Source organism: Canis lupus, chromosome 12 (genome assembly GCF_048164855.1).
Source record: "Canis lupus baileyi chromosome 12, mCanLup2.hap1, whole genome shotgun sequence".
Taxonomy (NCBI): Eukaryota; Metazoa; Chordata; class Mammalia; order Carnivora; family Canidae; genus Canis; species Canis lupus.
Window position 1 is genome coordinate 21773116 of NC_132849.1, and position 13859 is coordinate 21786974.

Consider the following 13859-nt stretch of genomic DNA (forward strand, 5'->3'; position numbering starts at 1 on the left):
TTACTTTTTAATGCCATTATGTTGTTTATATCATAATTAAAAATTCAGTGTTCTGTTTGCTTTCTCATTTTAACCAAAAATAGTAGGACAAAAAATAAATAATAGATCTTTACTTAGAGAAATTTCCAGGCATTTGCTCTTAATTCCTGGCAGGGTTGACTCTGAGCTTCCTGCTTGCAAATCAGCTTGCTCAGAGCTCTAAGGAAGTTCCCTTAGATTTGATTTTATGTCAAAACCAATCATAGTAAAGCATGTATTTAAATGGCACTTTCAGTTTATGAAACTATGTCTAAAGATACAACACACACACACACACACACCTCTGAACAATAGCACAGTTTTCATTTTCCCCTCACTTTTCAGGAAAGGCAATGGACCTGGAGAATTTAACACTGTATTATAAGCAGGCTTTGAACATCTATTCATCATTATGATGAAGTGGGATATGAATATATTAAGTAACGAGAATAATAATTTAACAAATACACTATTGATATCACTTGGGATCATATATAATCCAGGAGGATGTGCTGAAACTCAAAACATTTGGAGAGTGATCTCTATGGGGAATCATATTGAGAGTCTGGCATACTTTTTTTTAATATGCTAAGTTGAATTAAATCTCCATCTTTGAGTGGCAGTACTAAGCCATTCCAGCAATGTGTATTGTCTGAGTGGCCAGACATAGTAAAATAAAAAATAATTTGACTATAAAGTATATGTGTGCATGAATGACCTCTGTTCTTTTATAAATCGGCCATAATCATTCCAAAGTCCATGTGAGGCATGAAATGTTTCTAGTTTTAGGCTTCAGGTGTGATATGCCTCCAAGAGCATTCCAAGCCAACCTGAAATGCTTCTATTTAAAGATGACTAGCTGAGTATCACTTTCTTTACTCTAACACATACCGATGTTGGATTCTAGTGAAAGAGAGCCCTCTCTTTTGATGCATAAATCAGGAAACTGCAAAAAATTTGCATTGCCAGAAACTTTCTAACCTAAGTCAGAACTTTCATATCATTAAATTGATCCACTGATACTTATTTTGATTAAAGCACCAGCTAACTCATAACAGCATCTGTACTCAGTGATATAACTCAAACAAGCATAATGAATGCCTATCTTTTAATTTTTTATGAAAAGACTTCATAATATATAATTAAGATGTTTTTTACATGTTCTACTGATGAACCATCTGCAGGTATGACATTTAGCATCTGTATTTAAAAGTAGCCACCTGTTACAGTCTGGTAATCCTGACTATGAATCATTTCAGATAAATGGAATGTGGTACCATTTGGATTCAGGACTCCTCACGCATCCATCATCTTCTTGACATTTATTATTTTTTTGCAGGCTATCTTTCAGGGTTTTTTTTTTTTTTAAGTTGCATCCATTGAGAAGTCTAACTGCATTTTTTTTTAAGCAAGGGAATTCTTGTAAAGCAAGAGAAAAAGAGTTTTTAGAGGTCCCAAATTTACTTCCTGTTCCTCCTTTAGCACAGTCAGATCAAACCTACCTCCAAGTACTCATATCTCTTCAACTCTTGCTTTTGTCATCCATTTCAGGACCACTTGTCAGAGTCTTGCTTCACTCTGAGGTGTAAATAGCAATGACACTCAAGGTGATTTGCATTAGATCAGTAAAATGATCAAAGCACTATAATGAAGAGAAAAATCTAATGTTAGAGGATCTGAAAGAGAGAAACTCTCTCTCTGCCTGACTGTGTTTGAACTAGGACATTGGTCGTCTACTATCTTTGGACCCGAACTAGAAGTTACACCATTGGCTCTCCTGGTTCTCAGGCCTGTGGGCTTAGACTAGAACTACATTATCAGTTCTCCAGAGTCTTCAGCTTGACAATTGCAGATCTTGGCCTCCATAATTGTATAAGGATGTGTGTGTATATATGTGTGTGTGTGTATATATATATGTATGTATGTACATATATACATATGTGTGTGCATATATATGTGTGTGCATATTTGCATGTGCGCATGTGTGAGAATATATATATACACATACATACACTTATTTTCTATGGTTCTGTTTTTCTGGGTAACTCAGAGATTAATATAGTCATTAACATCCCTTCCATTGGGCAGGCCCAGTGGCTCAGCGCCTTCAGTCTGGAGCCTGATCCTGGAGAGCCATGATTGAGTCCCACGTTGGGCTCCCTGCATGGAGTCTGCTTCTCCCTCTGTCTGTGTCTCTGCCTCTCTCTCTCTCTCTGTGCATCTCTCATGAATAAATAAATAAAATATTTTTAAAATAATAATAAAATAAAATCCCTTCCATCTCAAGTATTCTGTTCTGCTTCTAAAGACAGGTCTGGTAGAGTCTGAATTTGGTACCCCTCCTATGAGCTCCATGATACCTTATATTTTGGCATATCAGCACACTTTCCACAGCATATTATAACTGCTTATCAAAAGTCTGTCTCTTCTAGACATTAGATATGTTAAAGTCAGAAACCATGTTAATCATATTTCTCGTATCTTTAATATCTATCACAACCAGGAAAACAGTAAATACAGATGGAGGACTTATTGAAAGAATAAATGTAACCAAAAGCTTAAAAAAGAACAATGTATTTCTCCTTCTAACTAAACAAAATGTCTAAAATTCTTCATTGAAAAACTTATGCTTTCTCTTGTCACCTCATTTGTACCTGGCATTTCACCTTTCAAAGAAGCAGCCAAAGAACATAATTGTAGATTTTTGGCTTTCTGGGGAGCAGATTCATGTCAAAGCACTTTATAGGTAAGGAAATTGGGATGAAGTGGGTATTTACTAAAAGCCACTTTTGCAAAATGTATTATTTCTACTTGGCAGGACATTTTTCTTCTTCTTTCTATTATTACCACTGGTCCATGGGGTCATTCTAACTCTAATCCATGCATAGGGACACAGAGTAAACAACAATTTTATAAATGTATCTTCCAGGGCACTCATTTTGCAAATCTCTGATATACTTGTGAAATGCTATAGGAAAGTTAGACACAAATTCTGCTGTGCTGCAAACTGATGCAGAGTATATCGTGACATATATACTGTCACGATAAATAGTGATAAATAGTAAATAGTAATAAAATAGTGAGCAAAGAGGAAATAGATGGTATCCAAAGAAGATGTATTTAATTTTTAAAATGTCTTTCTGAAAATATATATTACTATCAACTTTGATGTGAAGCTATTGGAGATGCAGGTAAAAGTGGTAGGGTCTGGTATAGGATAAAAATCTTTCTGTGCTAAAACAAAGTAAATCCTAGGCAAACCAGAACTGGTTGGTCAATGTCAGGTAAGTTATTTCATGAGGCTCTTGCCCAGAATTACATATGGAGCTTGTATTGAGTAAGGAGTCAGAACTGGATAAGTCACTATAAACATACCTATCAAACAAGGGTGAGGCACAAAACATGAGCTGAGGTTTATGACCCAAGCAAAAGCAATCTGAACATTAGAAAACCAAGAGGAGAGAGCAGTGGGAGTGCTCAAGGATGCTGGGCTCATTTTGTTTCTTAACTACACAAATAATATATGAATAGATTTTCATTGTGTTGAAGGGGGTACAAAGCATAGTAAACCACCATTTAATTCCTTCTTTGTCTACAACTAACTAGTGTTTACAGTTTGAGGCATACCCTTCCGGATGCTATATATGCTATGTATGAACACAAATAATTTTTTTCATGTAAACATCCTCTTTATACTATAAATTTTGTTTTGTGACTTGATATTTTCACTTAAAAGCTCACTTTAAAAAAATGACTGTGTGATATTTTATGAAACATTTCACAGATGTATGGTCATTTATTTAGCTATTGACCTATTCGTGGTCACATAGTTTATTAACATTTTTCAAATAGTAAGCAATGATTCAAGAGGCATCTTTACACATATATCTTTATGCACAGGATGAATCATTACTGTAGGATATTAATAATAATGATGATAATTAACATGTATTTAGGGCTCATTATGTGTCAAGCTCTATGTTAAGCATTTTGTCTCTCATTTAATCTTTACAATAATCATAAGAGTAAGGCATTCCATTTTATAGATAAAAAGAGTACAGTTCAGACATGATAAATAGTATGAGCAAGGCTAATCTGGTGAAAAGAGATGGGGTCAGGGGATGTAAGCCCAGCTAGTAGTTTTCCAGAACTGGACCAGAAATACAATTGGTGGATACTATTTACATCTATAAATCACTGAATAACTGAAATCCTAAATACTCTAAGTTTAATTTTTGATTATTTTCCCTTTTCAACTCAACAAGATATTGGTCAGTCTGCATTTAAAAGCTTCCTTATAGGGCAGCCCGGGGTGGCGCCACAGTTTAGCGCCACCTTTGGCCCAGGGCGTGATGCTGGAGACCCGGGATCGAGTCCCACGTCAGGCTCCCTGCATGGAGCCTGCTTCTCCCTGTCTGTGTCTCTGCCGCTCTCTCTCTCTCTCTGTTCTCTCTCATGAAAAGTAAAAAAAAAAAAAAAAAAAAAATTTAGAAAAAAAAAGAAGCTTCCTTATAGTTTGTGTCATCTCATTTGCACCTGACATTTTCCCTTTGGACAAAGCATCAAGGAACACAGAATTTAATTTTTCACTTGCCTTTATAATGCTAAATTGCCCTTAAAAAAGCCATAACAAACTATTTTCTAAAGCACTTTGAATGAAGGTAACCATTTCCCACATATTTGATAATATAGTGTCTTTTTAAAGGTTTGATGATCTACTGAGGGAAAACTGATATTACTATTTTAATTTGTATTTCTTTGATCACCACCATCATAAATTTACATCATTTATGTTTTTCTATTGCAAAATCTCTGTTTTTATCCTTTGTTCAATTTCTATGGGTTTTATTTTTTACCTTTTTTTGATTCCTATAAATCCTTTTTAAATAAGATTTATTTATTTATTTGAGAGAGAGAGCATGACTAGGAGGGACAGAGGGTGAGGGAGAGAGAATCATAAGCAGACTTTGCACTGAGCACAGAGCCTGATGCAGGGCTTGATCTCGCAACTTTCCTGAGATCACCATCTGAGCCAAAACCAAGTCAGCCACTTAACTGGCTGCATCACTTAGGTGCTCCAGATTTCTATAAATTCTTTACATGTTCTGTATTTTAGTCCTTTGCTATATCTTTCAAGCATTTTATATAATTGATTTAATTTTATTTAATGTTAGCATAGAAATAAGATTGTTGCTATTAGCTCCAATTATTAACAGCCTTTCTACATTTGGCTCCTGTATTAGATGTAAACAGAATCAAAGCTCCTGTGATGGTAGCAGATTTGAAGTTTCCCTCCTGAATTTCTTTTTGCACAGTAATTTTAAGGATGTAGCTGAGAACCCACTGAACAGGATACAGCAAAGTGTATGTACTTGACACTGAATGATGGTATTTCAGGAGTTTTCAATAGGTCTATGTGCCCAATTGTTTGTTTGGTTTTTTTTAAGACTTTATTTATTTATTCATGAGAGACGCAGAGAGAGAGGCAGAGACACAGGCAGAAGGAGAAGCAGGCTCCCTGCAGGGAGCTCGATCCTGGGTCTCCAGGATCACACCCCGGGCTGAAGCCGGCACTAAACTGCTGAGCCACCCGGGCTGCCCTATGTGCCCAACTGTTAAGTGAAGCAGTCATTATTTAATCTAATGAGCACTTTTGTTATCACGATGCAGTGTTCAATTTTACATAGTTTTAAACTGACTCTTTCTTCAGTTTGAAAAACTAAAGTAAACATGCTCACATTCCTTTGAGGATATTAAGTTATACCTTCAAATATGGAATGCCAGTAGAACATGTGACTTTTAGAATAACATGTAAATACAATGGTTATAGAATATTAGAATTTCCACAACTTGGGAGATCATCTTGCTATGTTTAAATATGATATTTAGTGGATCTTATTATATAAAACTTGCAGATATCTGGAAATATATTAATGATAACATATTGAAATGAGAGCTTTCAGATTCATTCAGTTTGAAGAATATAAGATGGTACTCTCTGAAACAATAGATTATGGCCTAAAGTATTAAAAGAAATGATAGGTGACATCATAAAATTAATTGGTGTTTGTGAATAACAAGCCATGATAAAGAGAAAAAACATTTGCTTCCTTCCAAAAGGATGTGACCTATATGAGAGTTGGAGTTTCAACTTTATTCACTTAGTAAGTCACAAAAGAAAGAAGATAAGTAAGGATATACAAAACTGGAGAAAATCTATCAAGTTATTTGACATAATTGATATTTATAGAACTCTTCACATACGAAACACAATTACTTTCATATTATTTTCAATAAATTTATAAATATTGAAATCATAGAGAGTATCTCTGATAACACAGAAATCATATATGTTTTCTGAACAGCCTATGCTAGAACACAACTAACAAAAGGATATTTTAGAAATTCTTTGAATATTTGGAAATTAAATAACATGCTTCTTCATGATCTGTTGGCCCAAACAGTTATCATAAGAGAAATAAGAAAATACTTTGTATTGAATCAAAAAATATGTGAGATGCAGCTGTAACAGTGCTTACAGGGAAATATGTGGTTTTATTTATTTATTTATTTATTCATTCATTCATTCATTCATTCATTCATTCGAGACACAGAGAGTGAGAGGCAGAGACACAAGCAGAGGGAGAAGCAGGCTCCATGTAGGGAACCCAATGTGGGACTTGATCCCAGAACTGCAGGATCACACCCTGAGCCGAAGGCAGATGCTCAACCACTGAGCTACCCAGGTGTCCCCAAAAGTCAGAAGATAATGGAATGATATCTTCATTCCTGAAAGGAAATAGCTGCACCCAAAGGACTCTAGGCCCTGAAAAGATACTGTTTAAGAATAATGAAGAAATAATGGGACGCCTGGGTGTCTCTCTCTCTCTCTCTCTCTCTCTCTGTTTCTCATGAATAAATAAATAAAATCTTAAAAACAAAAAAAAGAATAATGAAGAAATAAATAGAAATATTTTCAGACAGGGCAGCCCAGGTGGCTCAGAGGTTTAGTGCCGCCTTCAGCCCAGGGCCTGATCCTGTAGTCCTGGGATCGAGTCCCATGTCAGGCTCCCTGCATGGAGCCTGCTTCTCTCTCTACCTGTGTCTCTGCCTGTCTCTCTCAATCTCTTTCTCTGTGTCTCTCATGAATAAAATCTTAAAAAAAAAAAAAAAAAAGAAATATTTTCAGACAAACAGTGAAAGAAAGGACAGGTGAAATTACTAAAAAGTGAAATCATCAAAAGGGTCTTTTAGTAAAGTCTAAGGGGCATATTTCAGAGGGAAGGAAAGAGATCCTTTCTTCCATGTAGAGAGAGACCCCAAATAGAGATGCCTGAAGTGGGCGTGAAATGCAAGAAGAATGAAAGCCAATGCAAGTAATAAACATGCAGGTAGAGATAAACAAGCGTTAACTGCATAAAATAACACTAATGACATGTTAGAGGATGTCTAACATCCTCCTTCAGCGGTGCTAAACAGTGGAGCCATCCAGGCTGCCCCAGAAATATGTGGTTTTAAAGGTTAATATTAGAAAAGGAAAGATCTAAATTCAATGATCTAAGCTTCTACCACAAAAGGTAGAGAAAGAAGGGCAAATTTAACTTGAAGTAAGTGGAAGAAAAAAAAATAATAAGTATGATATTCAATGAAATAGAAAGCAAATAACAATAAAACTCAATGAAGCCAAAACTTGTTCATTCAAATGAGCAATACAATTGACGAATTTTAGTTAGATTGATCCTAAATAAATAAACTTAACAAACTAATCATATCAGGAATCAAAGAGGGAATATCACGTCAGATCCCATTCTTAACTTTGATCTACTGGTATTTTGTACTAGAAAATGATTTGTTGTAGCAATGCTGTTCTGTGCGTTTTAAGATGCTTAGCAGCATCTCTGGCCTCTATTTACTAGATGCCTGTAGCAACCCAAGTCCTGACCACCAAAAATGTTTCCAAACATTTTTGTTTGACCAAATGTCTCCTGGGGGGCAAAGTCACTCCCCCGTGAAAATCACTCCTATAAATATTAAATGAATAAAAGGGAAGTGTTTTCAACAACATTTTGATAATAGATTTATATAAAATGGAAAAAGTCCTTAAAAAAACAGAAGCTATCAAAAGTGAATTTTCAAGAAGAAAAAGAAAGTTAATTTAGCCTTATATGAGGCCTTAAAAAGTTGCATTTTAAAAACCCTCTCTATATGGTATGAAAGTATGATGTTTTGTAAGCCAATTATTCCCACAAATATTTTAAAATTCTAGAAGCACCTTAAGAGTATGGAAACTGAAGAAAAAAGGACAATTTTAAGGAGGGAGCCAAAGCTTAGAAACAAGCGACAAGTATGGAATAAGTTTCCCTTTTCTGTAACTTTATCTCAAGGACAGATATAAAATCCCAAAGGCTTTAGTATCAGATAGCTAGATACCTCATAGAAATATCAGTTCTGCCTGAAACAACTGGAGGAAGTAGACTGGCTACAGTAGTGTGTGTAGCAAACACCAGAAATGAGAAAGCAAGAGAATGGTTACTTTTATTCTGTGCTTAAAACCAGCCCAAATTTTTAGTTCATCCATGAATCATAGTTGCAGACAGCAAGACAGAACTCTTTGGAAATAAGATTTACAGAATTGAGATTTTAGCTGTCATACACCAAAGGTATGAGATTTTTAAGTTTATTGTCTAATCAAATTAGCAGCCTGCTAAAGCAATCATCAATACTTTTCAGAACAATATAACAGAACACAGGATGTACATATGCAATCACATCACGTCAAGGATTAAAGTGCCAAAATACATAAACTTACCATAGGGCCTAGAAATTCCATTTCTAGGTGTTTGCTCACTTGATTTGTAGCAAAGTGGTCAAATATGTATGAGAAAACCTGCTTATTACAACTTCCTCTGAGATATTCAAGATGAATGTTAACTAATTAAAATTCTGATAGACATGCACAACAAAAAACCTAAAACCAAAAAAACTTTAGCTAATTTTTAGCCCAGTATTTACAAAACTCATTTAATTGTGCTTTTTTTTTTTTTTTTTCCAGTGTCACTTATAAGCATTACAGAGAACTAGAGATATGAGGAATTCCTCTCTCTGGGAAGAATTCTGTAACTAGATAGAGTTCTATAATTTTAGGAAAAATTTATGAATAATATACTATAGTTTCTTTTGGAAACAGTTATAAAATAAACAAATATTGGGGTATTCAAAGACTATTACATGAGAGAAACTAACAGGTTAATGAGAAATATGAACACTTCATTAAAAAATACATTATTAAAATTAATAGTACTTAAATTATTCTTGTTACATGATATTTGCTCATTAAACACTAGTGGACAGATGTAAAAAAGAAAGAACTGAAATGATTTTTCTCTTTTTACCTAACAGAACAAAAGCAGATCTTTTCATTCACATAGACAGTGTTCAAATATAATACGGATATTTCTGAATAAAAACAATTTCAAATATCTTGTCTTTAATCAATGAATCTTTAATTCATCTCTCTTTTATAGACTGCTACTTTCTATATTCCCTTAATAATCTTGTATTTGAGTGCCTAATTTTAGCTTTGCTTCACACATACCTGGAAACTGGAATTTTGAAACTTTCTCTTGCTGCCTAACCTGGAGAGACAGGTGAGAAACTCTTTGTGACTAGCTATTCATTAGCAGTGAACATGTGGTCCTCGATATAAACATATGTCAACAAGAATTCTAATTAACTAGTGTAAAAGGTAGATCAGAGAAGTGAGTTTACACAGCTGCCAAACCTATTATGATACAGTGCCATTAGTAGATTTTTGTATACTTTGCATACTTCTTGAGTATGTTGTATTGTTTGCCTAAATCAACATGTTTTGTCTTATTTGCTTGATTACACTGCAGATGCATTTTAAAGTATATACTCGAACTAAGTGACTACCTGTGAACGAAGAGTGAAAGTAATGTGTAAGTTTAGCAATGAAGACTGACGAAACAACAAAGAATTAGATTTCTGATTCCTTTTTCAAGTTGCATGTTGTGGGCAACTTACATTCTTTTAAAATAATGATACTTACTGTATTCTTTTTATAGTTAAAAGTAATGCAGATTCATTGAATAACATAATTTGCAAAATAAAAATAATATTTAACAGTAGAAACATTACCCACAACGTTATCACCTGGATAGAATCATTGTTATTGTTATTTTACTTTTTATTTTACTTTACTAAGTTTTACTGTTAGGTCATAAAAACATTGATATGGATTAAAGAACCTTACACTCCATTTTTTGTCTAGGCTCCACATTTTGAGCTTTTGCCCATGTTTTTATATAGCCTGTAGATATGTGATTTTTAATGGCTCCATAATTATAGAATGATACTAATATAATTGAATTATAATTATAATGTAAAAATTATATTACTACATTGAATGATTATACCATAATTAGTATGACAATTCTTCTATAGCTGAGTAGGTACATCTTTCTGATTATTTTTCTATTTTGGGAGAGGATACAACCTAAAATATCATTCCACTTGGTGCCAAAGGAATAAAATTGTGGCAGTGATATGTATTCAAGGCATTGTACTCACAAAAGCTTTATACCAGTAATTTCATTTAACCCTGAAGCAAGATAGGGTATAGACAGCATTAATATTATTACTGTCAACATTTAGGGGAATGATAAAATCACTTTTACTCCTATTTACATAAACAGAAATTACTGAGGCTTGGAAATATTAAGCAAATTGCCCAAGATAACCTATCTAGCAAGAAGTTGATTCAAAGTTTTTATGGAGATTTTCTAACTCCAGGGCTGGAACTATTTACAATCAAAACATAATCCTTTTGGAATTTGGGGATTATATGTGCCTATACTGATGTTGTCAGCTTTGTGAGGGAGATGAGCTGCATAAACTCAGCAATTAGGGAACATTTCAGGTAGAGTAAATTGAAGGGCCAACAGGAGTGGCCTTGAGCTTAGGCTATAGGAGCTTAAGAAAAAAGGAGAGGGTAGGGGACTGTAGTGATTCTTCTTTCTGATATCCTAATAACTTGCATCTTCCACTTTGGTAAGTTTCTTTCTGTATTTCTTTTGCTCAGTATCTTCCCTTTCTTATTCTTTTACCTGAAAGATTTTCTTATACAGAGTCCATGTGAGGCTTGGATAAAATAATACCTTCTCATTCATGAGATCTGTACTAACAATTCCAGCCCATCAAGTATATTCCCACAGCACAATTCTCTAAATCCCCCCATTTATTCCTACTTGTCAGTTGGACCTAGCTGATACTGCTTTAAAATGCTTCTGTTTCTGCATTATTTATGCCCCTCTTTACCAGTCTTGATTTAAGCTCTTTGAAGTAGTTCTCTCTATCTTGCACATCATGAGCATCAATAATTCCTGAATAAAATTGATGAGGACACATTTGTATCCCAGAGCACACCTTGCCAAGTGCTAAATATACAGCTGTCATTCAATTAATAGTTCTTGATTGATTAGTCTCATGTATATTTTTGCTTGTGTCTCTGCTTTAATTAGATATATATTTATTTTTGCTATTTCCAAACTCTGTAACTATTTTTGGTTTTGTAATTCCACATCATCATTAGTTAATTCTAACCCTCATTTCCTGAATGCCCTTTCTGATGTTCTCTGTCAAAATCTTCTCTTTTTTATTAATCCTATACGAAATAGAAGCTTCCAATGAGGCTCAACTAGATTAAGCTTATGAAACTCCAGCCATTACTTTTGAGATAAAACCCTTTAATTTTTGTATATGTGCCTGCGATTGATCCATTTATTTACACATTTTATTTGCATAATCTCTAATTCAAAATCTTTGATATGATATTAAGCCCATCTCTGACCCCAAATCACCTTAATTCCTCCTCTGACACTTTTTTGCTTATGGCTTTTTATCTACCAAGCTCTTCTATTATATGTCTATTTCCTTGGTCAGTTCAACTATAGTGGCATTTCTTTTCTTTGAAAGCTAACATTTTGCTTCCCTCTCATGTAAATAGTATTTGATATACTTGTTATTTATTAAAATAAACTAAGTTTCTAGAAAACAATGACCTTATTTATCCAGTTTATGTCATCACAAATCATTTCCTATAAAGGTATTTGATTCACATTTGTTAAATAAATCAGAAAAAGGATCATACCATTTTTGCTATTTTCTATGTCTTCTCTTATATATTAGAAATTCTACACTCATGTGGATTTCATAGCTTTTTTCCTATGCCTATACTGTCTCAATCTTTTAAAAAATAAATATATTAATCAACATAGAAGATACATGGTGAAAAAAATTAAATCAAACAAAAATCTGATTTCTTTATATGGAATGAGGTATTGGTAATATTAGTTAACAATATTATTTATTGAACAGACTGGCATTTTCTCAATCCTTTATACTGCTGTATTGATACTGCTGGAAGTATTTTGATTTCTTTTCAAGATGGAATACCGGGGACAGGATTTACTCTATTGCATATAACAACAAAAAAATCTTCATATGAAAAAAATTTCAAAACACTAGACACCAAGTCATTAAAGAGAATGATTCCTGAGGTATGCAAAAGAAATAGGGTGAGCTTTTCGATTGCCAGATTACTATCTTGAGAGAGTTTACAGACTATGGAACTTCCCTCAATGGACTTTTAAACTGAGACCTTGGGTAGGTCATTTAAGTATCAGTACCCACATACAAGGAAACAGTGAGAAGCTAAGGAAAGAGCCAGGCTAACTGATTAAAGGAAACATTAATCAGAAGTCAGAAGGATAGGAATAGTTCCTGTTCCTACAAATCATGCTGGAAAACATCACAGTCAGTGGATCATTGGGTAGAATGCTCAGAAGACACTTGCCTCACTAATGGGGAATAATTAATGATAGATTAAATGCTGCTATGTTCTCACTTAATAAATCTTAAAAAAAGAAACCTAAGAAGATCAAATGAATTCCAAATAACTTAAATGTCTTAAATGTATCCGAAGTCAAAACTTAAGTATATTTAAAGTAATACAAAAATCCATACCTATAAGATAAAGTTCATACCTAGCATCCAATAAAAAAAAAAAATTTATAAGGTACACAAAGAAGCAGAAAAATATGACCCAAGATGGTAGACAAATTAATCAATTGAAACCATACCAGAACTAATAGAGATGTTACAATCAGCAGAAAATGAAATTAGAACAATTACTATAATTACATCATATGTGTTCAAAAATTAGAGACATGGACAATATGAAAAATGTAATTAGTTTGAATTTCTGGATATGAAAACTATAAAATCAAAGATAAAAATACACTGGGTGCAATAAATGGCATATTAGATATTGCAGAAGAAAAGATTAGTAAACTTGAAGACATTGCCATAAAAACTACCCAAATAAAATCAAAATGCAAAAGTTTTTTTAAAATGAAAATTATATCAGTGAGATGTAGAAAAATTTAAGCAAACTAACCCACGTAAAATTCAAAGCCCTGAAAGAGAAAAGTGTTATAAAAGTTATCCAAATAATTAAAGACTAAAAACATTCCAAATTGTATATAAAGCAACAACACAAATCCAAGAATCTCAATAAAACTTAAGCATAAGAAATAGGAGGAAAACTTCAATAAGGCATATCACAATCAAATCGCTCACAATGCATGGTGAAGAAAAAAAAATCTTAAAAAAAATCAAGAGAAACAGACATAACATGCAAGAGCATAATGATGATGTTTAGAGTTTATATCTCCTCTGAAGCAATGAAGATGAAAATGAAGTGGAGCAACATCTTTGAAGAATTGAATTAAAAAAGGTTCAATCTACAATTTTACGTCCAG

At 33.6% G+C, this 13859-nt stretch overlaps 1 long non-coding RNA gene across 2 annotated transcripts in view; it reads right to left on the reverse strand.

Annotated features, from left to right (window-relative positions):
* The window catches only part of LOC140600664 (uncharacterized), a 138116-nt gene that overhangs the window by 38278 nt on the left and 85979 nt on the right, over positions 1-13859 (reverse strand). For both annotated transcript variants that reach the window (XR_012003835.1, XR_012003834.1), the window contains one exon: positions 1521-1660. This is a non-coding gene — a long non-coding RNA (uncharacterized lncRNA). The remainder of the gene's footprint in view (positions 1-1520; positions 1661-13859) is intronic.